Source organism: Monodelphis domestica, chromosome 1 (assembly GCF_027887165.1).
Source record: "Monodelphis domestica isolate mMonDom1 chromosome 1, mMonDom1.pri, whole genome shotgun sequence".
NCBI classification, from domain to species: domain Eukaryota; kingdom Metazoa; phylum Chordata; class Mammalia; order Didelphimorphia; family Didelphidae; genus Monodelphis; species Monodelphis domestica.
In genome coordinates this window covers 665834202-665848230 of record NC_077227.1, presented here as the reverse complement: position 1 = coordinate 665848230, position 14029 = coordinate 665834202, and positions in this window count along the sequence as shown.

The following is a 14029-nucleotide window of genomic DNA, read 5'->3' as shown; positions in this document are numbered from 1 at the left end:
ATTAAGATTTCCCATCTACGGACTTGTTCGGCAATGTCAGGCTTATCCACAAGCCAATCAGGCAGCTCCCCGAATGCATGAAGAATATTTCATCCACACTCTATCTAACTATTAGCTATCTAATTTCTTTGCTCTCCCTCAGTCCCTTAAAACAAGAGAGAACCAATGAAAGATAAATAGATGTAAGCTTTTCCTTTTGCTCAAAAACAGAACATACCTCCTTTCCAAAAGCACTCCAAGGCAAACCCTCTTGTCACAACTGCCTGCTGGATATCCTGCCAGCATCTCCAAGTCCCTAACTAAACCTCACATACTCCTTCCTCTTCTGACTTCTCTTTCTCTTCATGGGTGCCACCATTCTCCCAGTCACCCAGGTTCGAAGCACTAAAGTTTTGGATTTTTCTGTTGGACTCTCTCCCTACTTCCCCACTTCCAGTCAACCCAAGTTCTTGTTGATTCTCCCTTTTCCATGTTTCTTTCATATATTTCTTAAAATCCAAAGGAAAATATTTATTAGATATCTACTAGATGCAAGACTATGCTAGGTGCTAAGATACAAAGATGAAAAACTATAGTCTGTCCTCAAAGAGCTTATTTATCATAGAGCAGGAGTGATGCTGTCTTACAGGACAGACTTTGGACCAGAAGGAACCTGAGAGATCACCTAGCCCTTCTTACTTACAGATGAAGAAAGTCATCACATCCATTTCCACTCTTCCTTTCCCAGGTTGTGGCACTCTTCCCGGGTTTGTTCCCTAGGATCCTGCAAGATTGCTTCAGCCCTGAAACCCTCATCATTACTCTCTGGCCCCTGTTGGCCCCTCCTTTCGCCTGGAAAGGACAGAGTTGGAGAGCTCCTCAAAGAACCTCCATTTAAAGACCCAATCGGCCTGAGTGAGGGAGAACTGGGGAGGAAGTAGCTATGGAGAAAGGGCTACAATATAAGAGGACCAATAAGATGAAAAAGATAGTATCAAACCATATTTTGAGGAAGCCTGAATGATAGCCTAAAGAGTTTATTTGGAAAGCAATGGAGAGCTACTAAAGGTTTTTTTTTTTTGTATTTTGTTTTGTTTTTGTCAGAGAAATCACAGATCCAGAGTTGACTCCTAAAAAGATTTATTTAGGAGGCTACAATTTAGAATGGACTAAAGAGGAAAGCTTAGAGAAAAGGAATATAGGCCTGGTAGTCTAACTTAGAATGGTTCCTGTGGAAAGAGAAAGGAGTATTCAAAACTTTAAGCAACAATTCAAATAGGTGCCAAAAAGTAAATGGTGTTGACTAGACCAATTAAGAAGACTTTTCCAGAATGAAGGAATAGTGAACTCTTTTCTCCTTTTTTAAATGTTGTTCCTAGAAAAAAAATTCTACTAAAATAACAAGCTAAAATAGCTACTCCTTTCTCATAATTAATATTTACACAGAAAGAATATGAGTTACAGCAAGATTAAAATATACAAACAGGCATAGTTAGATATCTTTCTCATTTTAACTGCTAAAAAAAATCACTTCTTAATCTAACTTTAGTTTCCTTATTCTGCTTTAAGTTGAATCTTTTGATTTTTTATTGAAGCCCACAGTTCCCAGTTATTTAAACTCTGTGGATGACTTTTGAGGACAGCATTCTGCTAAACTTAAAGCCACACTACACTTATTTGTCTCTTTGCATGAAAGACAATTACACTCTGATTCATATAGTTCAGAAAAGAATATGGTGTGTGTCCATAGTATATGACTATGCCTGATGGTTTCTTCCTGGTCTGGATAATGTATCCCTGGAAACCAGTTCTGCCAACTTTTTCTGACTCTTTTCAATGACCAAAGCCTAATTTCCATTTAAAAGGTTTTTGTTATTTAAAAATATATATGTATACTTCTGTAGCAGGCGTCCAGCAGATCTATAAATTAGCCTTTCCAGAGACTTGTTTTTAGTATTTTTAGCAGCCTGGACCCTTTTCTGTTGATTTTTTTTAAAAAAACCTACTTGTAAAGCTTATTTGAACAGAAAAAGTTTTGAACAGAGATATACAATGGGTTCTTCATAATGTGTGCATGTGTATGGGAGTCTTAATTTCCTTCCCATACACTGCTCATTCTTCTCTTTCATTTTGTGCTCATGCTTGTCCCCTTGCCTTGAATGTTCAATTTCCCCTTTTTCTACCTATTCAAGTTCTATTCATCCTTCAAGGACCAGTCTAGCCCTTGTTTCTACAACGTTTGATAATATTTTCTTATTGTTTCATGAGTAACTTTTATCTCCCCAACTAGATTGTGGTCGTTCTGAGGGCAGGAGCTGTGCCTCTTTTCTAAGAACAGGAACTGGGTCATCCAGAGGTTCTAAGGAAAGATGTGTTGGTTGAGAATTCTTCTCCCACTGCATGCTTTCATCTACCCTCTACCCACTCCAGTATCTCATTAACAAAATGTCAGCTAGATAGAGCCAGTGACCCAGCTCACTCTCCCCAAGAGCTTGCTGGGAGTTTTGCTATGATTAAAATTTCTTTCTTTCTTTTTTTCTTTCCCTGAATCAACATTAGTTTTGCTGAATTCCCTCCCTCCCACCTGATAAGAACAGGGGTAATGGAGCTTGTAGGAAGTTTGGGGTTTGCTTTTCTTCCCTCTTCAGAAAACCAGCTCCTGTCTGGCAGTCCATGGGCCCTGAGCCAGGCTGCTGACAATAGAGGCATTGTGGGCCCACTGGGCAATGGTGCCATTAGCACAAAATTAAACACACACACATACACATACACATACACACATACACCCTTTTTTTTGGTGCCACCTTTTTATCTTCTGCCATCGAACTCTTTGCCAACACAAGGCTGTAACTTAATTCCTCATAATTGCATGTTCCCTGATACTGCATTCCTGGGCTGGTTACCTGCAATCAGTGTTGATTTAGGATATTAGAAAGTGTTTCACCTTTTCCCCTAGTAGTCACCTAATAATAAACAGTCAATGCTGGTGATTTGGTGGCAAACTGATGGCTAGAGGACAAGGGATGCAGGGTGGTATTAGAAGTTCCAGTGAACAATGCCGCATCATGCCATGAAGCTGGGGTAGATTCTACCTTTCATATTCCTCAAACTTCTCTGATAGTGGGGAGGAGATCAGCACACTACCTTTGCTGATATCTTGCTCCAATGGGAATGAGCAGATGGAGAGAATAGGATGGAAAGGGGGAAGGCTCTAGCCTTTCTCCAAATGGGCATTACTGGTAGGGTTCTGTGCTCCCAACATCATCTCCTTCTCTGCCTCTCTGTTTCTCTTTATATCAAACTCTACCATCTTTGTCTTTGAATCTCTCTTGGTTTTTCTCCCTTTATTTTTGTTTCACTTTTTCTGACAGGATTAAATGAGTCCTTGGTTTGGACTCCTCCATTTGATATTTACTCTGCAAGTTACTTTCTATGTGAATGTGGGTAATAGATGAACCTTTCTGAACCTCAGTTTCTTCATCTATGAACGATGAGATCAGACCAGATGATCACTAGTGCCTCTTCTAATTTTAAATTCTATTATCCTATGATTCTTCTTTCCTTCTTCCTCTTCCTCATCTCTCTTCCTCCCTCTCTTTATTTCCCCTCTTTTTCCTCTTTTCCCTTTTATTTTCTTCTCTCCAAGTGGACTGGATTGACATTGGTCAAGTTACTGTAGTCAGATTCCTTTTCTGGTGTGGGTTTGACTAAGCCATCACAAAGATCTCTTCCAAATCTAAAATACTAGAATCCTCTTTCATTCTCTAGTGCTTTCTTCTCTTCCCTCTCTTTTCTCCTTCCTTTTTTATGGACATGAGCCAGGTCTAGCTAGGTAGGGAATAGGGAAACCCTGCTATCTTTTTTCATCTTCCCTTGTCTGTGTTACTCACATATCTGACCTCCCAATGAAGTCCTAGGATTAGCTGCAAACTAGTGGTCTGCAATGACACCAGGATATAACTTCTCATTAGTTGTCCTTTGGTCTTTGGTACTAGTATCTCTTATGATACTTTCCAAATGGGAACAGGGGAATCCCAGTCTTTTAAGTTAGCATCTAAGCCCAGAAATGGTGGTACTTATGGGCCAACTGTCTAAGAGGCAAAAAAAGAAAGCCAAGAAAGATGGATGATAATTCATTAAGAGTGTAGGGTTGTTCTGGGAGGGGGAGGGAAGAAAAAAGGGAGACAATATGGATCATATGGCTTTGGAAAACATGTGGAAATTTGTTATTAAAATAAAATAAATTTTTAAAATCAATGTTGTAGTGATGATTTGGTTATTCTGATCAATATGATGACCCCTCCCCCCCCCAAAAAAGAGTGTTGAGCTGGAGGAATGATGAGCAGGATTATTTAAGAAAGATCTACATGAACTGATGCAGAGCAAAGGAAACAGAACCAGAAAAACATTGTACGTAGTGACAGCAATATTGTAGAATGATCAACTGTGATAGACTTGGCTACTCTCAGCAATAAAATGATCCAGGACAATTCTGAGGGACTTATGACAAAGACCATCTCCAGAGAAAGAACTGTTGGGGTTGGGATACAAATGAAAACATATGGTTTTTCATTTGTTTACTTGGAGTTTGGGTTTGGGATTTTGGTTTTTTATGATTATTCACTTACAAAAATGAATAATATGGAAATATGTTTGCATGATAATATATGTAGAACCCAGATTACATTGCTCTCCGGCTCTGGAAGAAGGGCTGCAAAGGAGGGAGAGAGATAATTATTTGGATCATATAACTTCAGAAAATGTGGAAATTTGCTATTACATATAATTGGTAAAAAAAAATAATAAAAGTCTTGTTGGACCACTTCAGTTCAGGAATAAATTGGACCCAATAAACTCTGAGTTCCCATCAAATGCTATGATTATGGGATCCCAGAATTCTCTCTCTTCATCCATGTGAGTCATTTGCCATCTCTCCTATGTTATCATAAGACGTTATCTCACCTTTGATGCCAAGAGACCATTCATTGTCTTGCCATCCTGGCTACAGAAAAGTGAATAATGATCTGTTCAAAGTCATATTATGAGTTAGAATATGTCATGACTCAGACTCGCTATGTGCTCTTCGACAAATAAGGGAGAAAGACAAAAATGAACAACCTTTGTCCTCAAGGAGTTTTTAAAAATCTATTTGGGGTCCCAACATATAGATATGTAAGTAAAAACAACAAATATGTAAATTCAAAGACATTTCAGAGAAGGAAACATTAACGACAGAAATGAGTCTGGAGAAGAAATCAGGAAAGACTTCTTTTAGGAGATGGAAGTTGAACTGAAACTTAAGGAGAGTTATGGATTCTGAAAGGTGGATCTGAGGAGGGAAGCCTTCCAGGAATAGGGATCAGCCTACACAGACACAGAGACTGGAGCAGAAATAACACCAAGTGCTTGAGGGAGAATGGTGTGTAATGAGTCTGGTAGATACTAGGAAGAGCTGGACTAATAGGAAGACAAGATGATGGCGAGAAAGAGTCCAGGATCTGGAGTCTGAGTGCTCAAGTTTAAATTCCTAATGGGTTTACTAACTGTAAGACATTCAGAAAGTTATTTCTTCTCTATGAGCCTCAGCTTCCTTATCTAAAAGATGAATGAGATTGGATTAGATGGCCTTTACTGTTTCTTCCAGTTTCAAATCTTACAAGTCTATGAGAGAGCCTGGGATAATAGACAAGATCTACTAGCACTTCCAGCACTGGGAAACATAGGGAGCACTCCTCTTGGATTCCAAAGAGAGTGAGATCTCAGAGTTCCTAGGTATTATAGAAAAGGAGAATTTAGGCAAAGAAGAAGGACTTGGGGCTGAACAAAAGCCTCCAGATGTGAGGGGTGCTATTTGTTGTTTTTTTTTTGGGGGGGGGGAAGAGTATTTTTATTTTTTCTTTGAAAAATTTTAATTAATTAATTAATTTAGAATGTTTTCCCATGGTAACATGATTCATGTCCTTTCCCTCCCCTCCTCCCCCTCAGCCAATGAGCAATTCCACTAGTTTTTACATGTGTCATTGATCAAGACTTATTTCCATATTATTAATATTTGCATTCAGGTGATCATTTAGAGTCTACATCCCCAATCATACCTCTATCAATGAGGGGTGCTATTTGAGTGAGATGTTTTCTCCTGGATACTGCTGGTATGTGTGTGTGTGTGTGTGTGTGTGTGTGTAGTTATGTTCTTAATGACATCCTAGATAAGTTCTAGACCCTTCAAGCACTCTTCATAGGAGTTAGTTTTTTGATCTTGGAGGCAATAAAGATGGGAGTCTTAAATGCATGAGGACCCAATAAACCTATGAGATCTTTGAAAGCAGGGATTGTTTTTATTTTGTTTTGTTCATAAACAATTATTAAGTTTCTACTATGTGCAAGGCTCTGTGGTAAAGGAATACAAAAAGCAAAAGACAATCCCTATCCTCAAATGGTTAACAGTCTACTGGGGTAGGAGTGGTGGTGAGGAGATAACATGCTAACAAAGAAGTACAAACTATGTAAAGGATAAATAAGAAAAAAGAGGGAGAAAACACTGGAATTAAGAGAATTTGGGAAAGATACGGTAAAGAGTGGGATTTTAGTTGTGTGAGAATTTATTTTTCATATACTGTATTAATTTCTATATATGAGGGATCTGGGTCAAAGATACCATCTAGTCTGCTGCTTTTTGCATTTTCTTTAACCTTGGAATCCTAAGGAATGTTTTCTTTTTTAACAGAATTTAATTAATAAATGAAGGGAAAGGTTTTTCTCCTATGGGTATGACCTGTCCACCTTTGAGGAAAGGTTGATTGAACACCTCTTAATTAACCATCACCAGTTAAAGATATCTTGGAATGGTCAAGTGAAGGGCTGAATGATAAGCTCCTAAAAATCTTTTTATAAACTGCCTAATCCAACTCAAGTTATTTCCTGGTTTGCAAGAGAGCCATGAAGGTCTACAGTCATCCCATGCTATATCAAGGTTCACTTATCATGACTTCTTTATATTGTGGGTTTTAAAAAAATATGTATCTAATTCTGTTTCATGGAGTTATATGTATTGCAGCACACTACTGGCTAATGGAATGAAAGGCGACCAACTACAGAGCTGAGCTGTGTTCTGTATCCTGGGTGCTGATTGGTGAAGTGACTGAAGGTTTATAAGAGTGTGGAAAAGGTTTACAGGAGGGTGGGAAGGGTTTATAAAGCGTTAAAATCTATATAAATAATAAGATAAATATAACGCCAGTACTTCAAGGATTTTCACCTATTGTGGGGGTCTCTGGAACATAACTCCTGGGATATGTGAGGGATCACGGTATATTACTTTATTGGTTATGATGCTGGCCTAACCAATAAACCTGATATAATCAATAATTTTATATTCTTACCCAAAAATCAATTTCTTGAGATAATTTAAAAAAAAATTTATTTAATGAGTCAATTTAGAACAGTATTACTTGGTTACAAGAATCATATTCTTTCCCTCCCCTCTCCTCACCCCTTCCCGTAACCAACATGCAATTCCACTGGGTATTACATGTGTCCTTGGTCAAAACCTATTTTCATGTTGTTGATGTTTGCACTAGGATGATCATTTGGAGTCTATGTCCCCAACCATATCCCCCTTCTTGAGATAATTTTAACTGTTAACAGTTGGGATTCATCAGAAGCCAGGAAAGGCAGTAGGCAGAGATGAGGAGAGTATTCCATGCATAAGGGACAGCCAGAGAAAAGTCCTGAAGCCAAGAAATGGACTTCTTGTTCATGGAATAGCAAGGATTAAAGAGTATGGGTAAAGAAGTAAGGTCTAAACAGACTGGAAAGTCAGGAAGGGGCTAGGTTATAAAGAGTTTTGAACTCCAAGAGGAGGATTGGTTTTTTGATCATGGAGTCAATAGGGTACCATGGGAGTTTACTAAGTAAGGGAATCACAGAAATAATTTCCAAGGCAGAACACAAATTCAGGTTTTTCTGACTCCAAGCCCAGCACTTCCTCCACTCTATCACCTAGATACCTAGCTGGTTACATCTTGAAGGTCTTCCTCATCACAAGGCTGGTGATAAGAGAATGATTTTCTCACTCACAGACATTCGTGAAGCCCTACTGCTAAGGCAGGAGAGGTATGTGCTGCATCAGTAAACACCATGGATCATGAGTGGAAATCCCAGCTCTTTGAAGGGCTGCTGGAAATATGGTTTCATGTAATTTCTTCCTCCCCATGTAGAAGATAAAACCCTCAAAGACCAAGACTCTGTTGTAGCCTTGACAATTAGCACACTATCTAACCCATAGCAAGTACTTAATAAAGAAATACTTATTGTCTTGACTTGGTATATAATTAAGGGAACTGAGACCTTGAGGAGAGAATTCAAACTCCTGGTATGTGACAGAGACTCTGAAGGTCTTCTTGCCTTTGCTCCTGGTTCTGCCCTCTATGGTCAAGCAAAACAAGTCTAAAGCCTCTTCCACAAGATAGTCCTTTTAATCCTGGAGGATGACTGTCTTGTCCCTTTCCCCATTTATCTTAATCTCCTCCTTCTCTAGTCTTCCAAAAAGCTTTTCTAATAGAGCTGAGTGGAACTGAATAAAGACCAGTCTGATTCTCCATTCTTTCTCCACATGCCACCTTGGCTATTGTTGTACATCACCACAAGGAGGAAGAAGGGTTTAAAGGCTCTTATATATAAAATACTGTTCAATTGCTCATTATCTTGGGCATTTTACATTCTTTCTCTAGAACTCGGTTTGGGGGTGCCAGACACAATCCCTTGCCTCTTTCCCCCCTGAATCCTGATGTGACATTGTGATTTTACAGGGCTAAGCATGCAGGGGAGAAAGGAGGGGGTCCATGATGGCTCAGGAAATATCTGTAGGATTGGCCCAAAAGATGGTGCCAACCATGGATGGTTGGGGTCTATGTTGCCACGTGGCTCTCACCCTATGGTTGGAGTTTGGTTAGTGATGATGGATATGCTACTGACTATTCCCTAGAGGTTCCTGGTGTGCTGGCCTGGCCACTGTCAGATTTGGAACAAATTATGTAGAATTATGTGCCATCGGGACACGGCTCATAATTACCAGCAGGGCAGGCAGGCAGCCTAGAGAGAACCATCCCATCATTATGTCCCTCAGAGGGTGGGGAGAACTGGACCTCTCCCAGATTGGCTTGCCAGGCTCTTCATAGACAAGTACCCCTTTGCTAAGAGCAATAGTAGCCTAGGAAAGAGGATACAAATCAGTGCTTCACTCAACTAACCGATCTACCTCTGAGTCATGACTGGACCAGTGCCCCAGAGGCCAGCGTATAGGAACGCAGAGTGAACTCTTTACACTGTGTGTTTAAGAAGGGGTGGGGGAGATCAATTCAGTAGAACCAGGGGTCTCTCCACTTACTCTTTTGTGAATTTTGTCCCTATGGGTAATTGAGTTTTACTACTTGTCACCAATTAGATAATCAGAGACAGCAGAAAGTTGGAGGGAAACCTTGCCCATCCTTGGGTGAACAGTGCTGGTCCTGTAATAATGAAGACTCATCTTTGTTAGTTCAAATCCAGCCTCAGACACTTGCTAATTGTGTGACCCCAGGCAAGTCACTTAAGCTTATTTGCCTCAGTTTCTTCATCTATAAAAATGAGCTGGAGAAGAAAATGGCAAACCATTAGAGTATCTCTGCAAAAAAAAAAAAAACAACCTCTAAATGGGGTCATGAAGAATGAGACATGACTGAAAAGACTGGATGACAAGTATGTACCTGGCACTCTGCAATTATTCTGTCATTTAATCCTCACAACAACCTGGGATGTAGGTGATATTTTTATTCCCACTTTTGAATTGAGGAAACTGAGGCAGATAGAGGTTAAATGACTTATCAGGGTCACATAGCTAGTAATTTCTGAGGCTATATTTGCACTCAGGTCTTCCTTACTCCAGTCCCAGAACTTTATCCACTGGGCTATCTAGCTGTCCAAGACACAGAGGATTCCAAAGGAAACTGATTATATTGAAATGCAGTTATCTATCTGTCTGTCTCAATGTTCATGGGCCCCAGGTAAGGAAGTCATAATCTAGTATAACCTATTTAGGAGATACAAAGTGACTTGTTCAGAGGTCCACAGCAAATTAGTATGAGAGAACAAAGTCTCCTGATACCAAGTTCAGAACTCTTTTATTTTTAATTTTTTTTCAACCACTCCATTTCTTGCGAAGTATAAAATTGTTTTGATGACTTGGCTTTGGTAAAAAATTTGAGCTCTGGTACCACAAAGTCCCCTTCTCATCTACATTTTTCATTAATTCTCCTTAAATTTTTTACCTTTTCATTCCTCCAGATGAAATTTGTTATTTTTTCTAGTTCTCCACAGTAATTCTTTGATATCTTGATTGCTATGGAACTGAATGAATAAATAAACTTTGGTAGCAGTGTCATTTTTATGATATTGGTTTGACCTACTCAGGAGCAATTAATATTTCTCTAATCATTTTGATCTTTATTTGGGAAAAGAGTGTTTTGTAATTGTGTTCATATGGTTCCTGCATTTATCTTGGCAGGCAGTCTCCCAAGTATTTTAATACTATCTGTTGTTATTTTAAATGGATTTTCTTTTTCTATCTCTTCCTGCTGGGTTTTGTCTTCCAAGTGTTTTAATACTGTCTTGTTATTTTAAATGGGTTTTCTTTTTCTATTTCTTCCTGCTGGGTTTTGTTGGCAGTATACAAAAAGTTTCAGAGCTATTTTAAAAAGTTTGTTTGACAGGGGTTGAGGGGACATGATTGAGGAGAGACTCTAAATGAACACCCTAATGCAAATACCAACAACATGGAAATGGGTTTGAATCAAATCAGCTATGGGAGGGGTGGTGGGAGGGGGAGAGGAAAAGAAAATGATCTTTGTTTCCAAGGAATAATGTTTGAAAATGACCAAATAAAATAATGTTTAAAAGGAAAAAAAAGTTTGTTTGTTTGTTTTTAATTGGAAAATGAAGGGTTGTCCAATTGAGGAATGGCTGAACAAGTGGTATTTGATGATAATGGAATACTATTGTGCTATAGCACAAGGAATGATGATCTGGAGGATTTCTACATAAACTGGGAGAATCTCAATTAACTGATGCAGAGTGAAATGAGCAGAACCAGGAGAATATTGTACACAGAAAATAAAACATTGTGGAACAATCCAATGTAATGGACTTTACTACTAGTAGCAATGCAACAAGCCAGGACATTCCTGAAGGATGTTTGGGAAAGAATGTTAACCACATTGAGAGAAAGAACTATGGGAGAAGAAATGCGAAAGAAGAACATATGACATCACTTATCACATGTGTGTATGCATATATATATATGGATATGGATATGTGATTTGAGGTTTGGGCTTTAAAAAAAAATCACTCCATAGCGAAATGAATGATATGGAAATAGGTATCAAGGCATAACATATGTACAACCCAGTAGAATTGCTTGTTGGATCTGGGGGAGAGGGAAGAAGGGAAGGAAAAAAAATGAATCATGTAAACATGGAAAAATATTCTAAAAAAAATTAAAAAGAAGACAAGCCAAATCAGGTTGAGTATTAAAAAAAAGTGTTTTTTCCCCTAATTCCAAATTTGGTAACCCTCAACAAAAATAAACTTTAACAAAAAGAAATGAAAATGATCAAATAAAGAACATTTTTTTTCTTGGTCCTGTCATTACATCAGTTCATGGAGAACTCCAAGAATGGAAACTCCTTCCACAGATGCAGATCTAGAATTCTTTTCTCAGAGACTTGGAGGACTGCCCAGGCCAGTGAGAAATTAAGTGATATAACATAGCTAAGATGTGTCAGAGGCAAGACTCAGAAAGGACGGATAGTCCTCAATCTCCTCTACTACACCACTTCTCATTAATAGATGAGTGAGTCTTTAATGTCTCTATGCCTCAGTTTTCTCATCTATAAAAGGAATAGCATTAATTTATTTGTGATGTGATCTCTCTTCTTAAGTCACTCCAAGGAAACCTTGATCTAATGGGGGGAATTGTGAGGAGGGGCTATTTGGAGAGAAGTAAACCTGAAGAGACAAAGAGAACAGTAGGAGGAAGACTTGATGCTCTCTAAAGTCTTCTCCAGCTCTGAATCTATAATTCTATGTCCTATGATGGTCTTTTTCTTCAAAATTAAATCCTAAATTATTTGCAAATTTTAAAAAAACCTTTACCTTCCATCTTAGCATCAATACTGTGTATTGATTCCCAAGCAGAAGAGTGTTAAGGGCTAGGCAGTGAGGATTAAATGACTTGTCCAGGGTCACACAGCTAGTAAGTATCTGAGACCAGATTTGAACCCAGGACCTCTGGTTTTTAAAATGCAAATGTTAACTATACCAAGATAATAATCCCCCAACCTGTACTTGTTCTGCTTCTCTATATCTTTCTGATCTCCTTTTCTTTTTTTAAATTCACATTTTGTTGTCATTATTTTTATCTTGATGTCTGGCCTACTTTGAGGTCATATTTTGGTTGGGAGGTGAGTCTGGGATCTCAAGGGCTGGGATAGGGGAGCACAAGCCATGAAGGTCCTACTAAACTGGGATGTCTTTGAGAACTGGGGTCTAATGATGGCCTGCTTTCTGTCATCTGAGGACAAGACTAACTCAGGTTGGAGAGCGTTGACACCAGCCTGGCTGCTGCAAGGTAATGAATTTTTCTCTCTGGAAGTCCATCTACTAACATATTGTAATAGTTAAAAAGGTTGATGTTATAAACTGTAGTGAGTTAAAATGGTGGAAGATACAAATTATGACAGATATAAGAGTGGGTGAGTAAATTTGACCGCAGAAAATATGTTTCACTACAGTGTCTTGGTTTTAAATCAAAATATAAGTGGTCGCCAGGGAAATATTCCCAATTATTCAAATACCCAAGTCAAATGGGTTTTATAGAGATTTTAATTAATAATACAATGAGCAATCAAAGAAGGAGAGAGAGAAAAAGGAAATAAGTATGAAGGGCCTTAAGCCAACATGGCCTAGACCTGAGTCTTAAGAGAGAGAGATCAGTCAGTCAGTCTTTTATCACTCACCACAAGGTCTGTCTAAGCAAGGATTCTAGTGACACCAGGCCAGTTCCATCTCAGCTGACTTCGTCAGAGAGAGTTCCAGCCAGAGTCTTCCTCAAAGAGCCTTCCAGCCAGAGACTTCCAAAGGGCCTCTCTCCAGAGCCTCCAGAGGGACAGAGTCCCCTCAGAGGAGCTCCAGCGAGACCTCCTTAGAGATTGTCCTCCAAGAGCTTCCCTTCTCCAGAGCCTCTCTCAAAAGATTCTTCCCAAGCGATCCTCATCCGAGCTTCTCCAAAAGGATTCTCCTCTCAAGAGATTCTGCTTTATAGGGGTTTTTCTCCTATGTCACCTCCCCTAAGTCCTTACATCTACCAATCACTGTAGATGTTTTCTAAAAGATAGCCCATCTGAATTCCAGCTAAGTCGACTAATTCCCTCAGTAAGTCTGAACCAGAGAAAACACTGCTGTGTCGACTAATCCCCTCAGTAAATCTGAACCAGAGAAAACACAGCTGAGTCGACTAATCCCATCAAGAGAAAACCTGCCCGACCTTTATAGGAACCTAGCATACCATTGTATCAATTCTAAAAACAGGCATGGCTCAAAGAACTCCCTGCCTCATCATAAGCATGGATCCAAGTACTTTCATTGTTTAGCAAGGAGTTTTCTCCCCTAAAGTAGTCTTAAGTATGGGTGGAGTAGAGGTCCTCCCATTTCTGATCCTGGCGAGTTCTCACATCAAAATGGAGAATGTTTCCAGTAAGGAATTTGTTCCAATGGAGGATTCCTCAATGTGGAAATTTTTAACATTCACAAGTCTGAGAAATTTCAAGATTTACAATATAGGAAGGACAATATCTATGCCCATAGAGATAGTTCTTCCCTACCTCTTCCTTGGTTAAATGATGAAGTGTTGATTTAAACAGTGGATATGGGGCTTTGAACCTGCTTTCTTCTCTCTGCTTGACTTCATTCAATTCTTCCCCCATTTCTTTGTATTTTATTGATTTATTTTAAAAGCCTT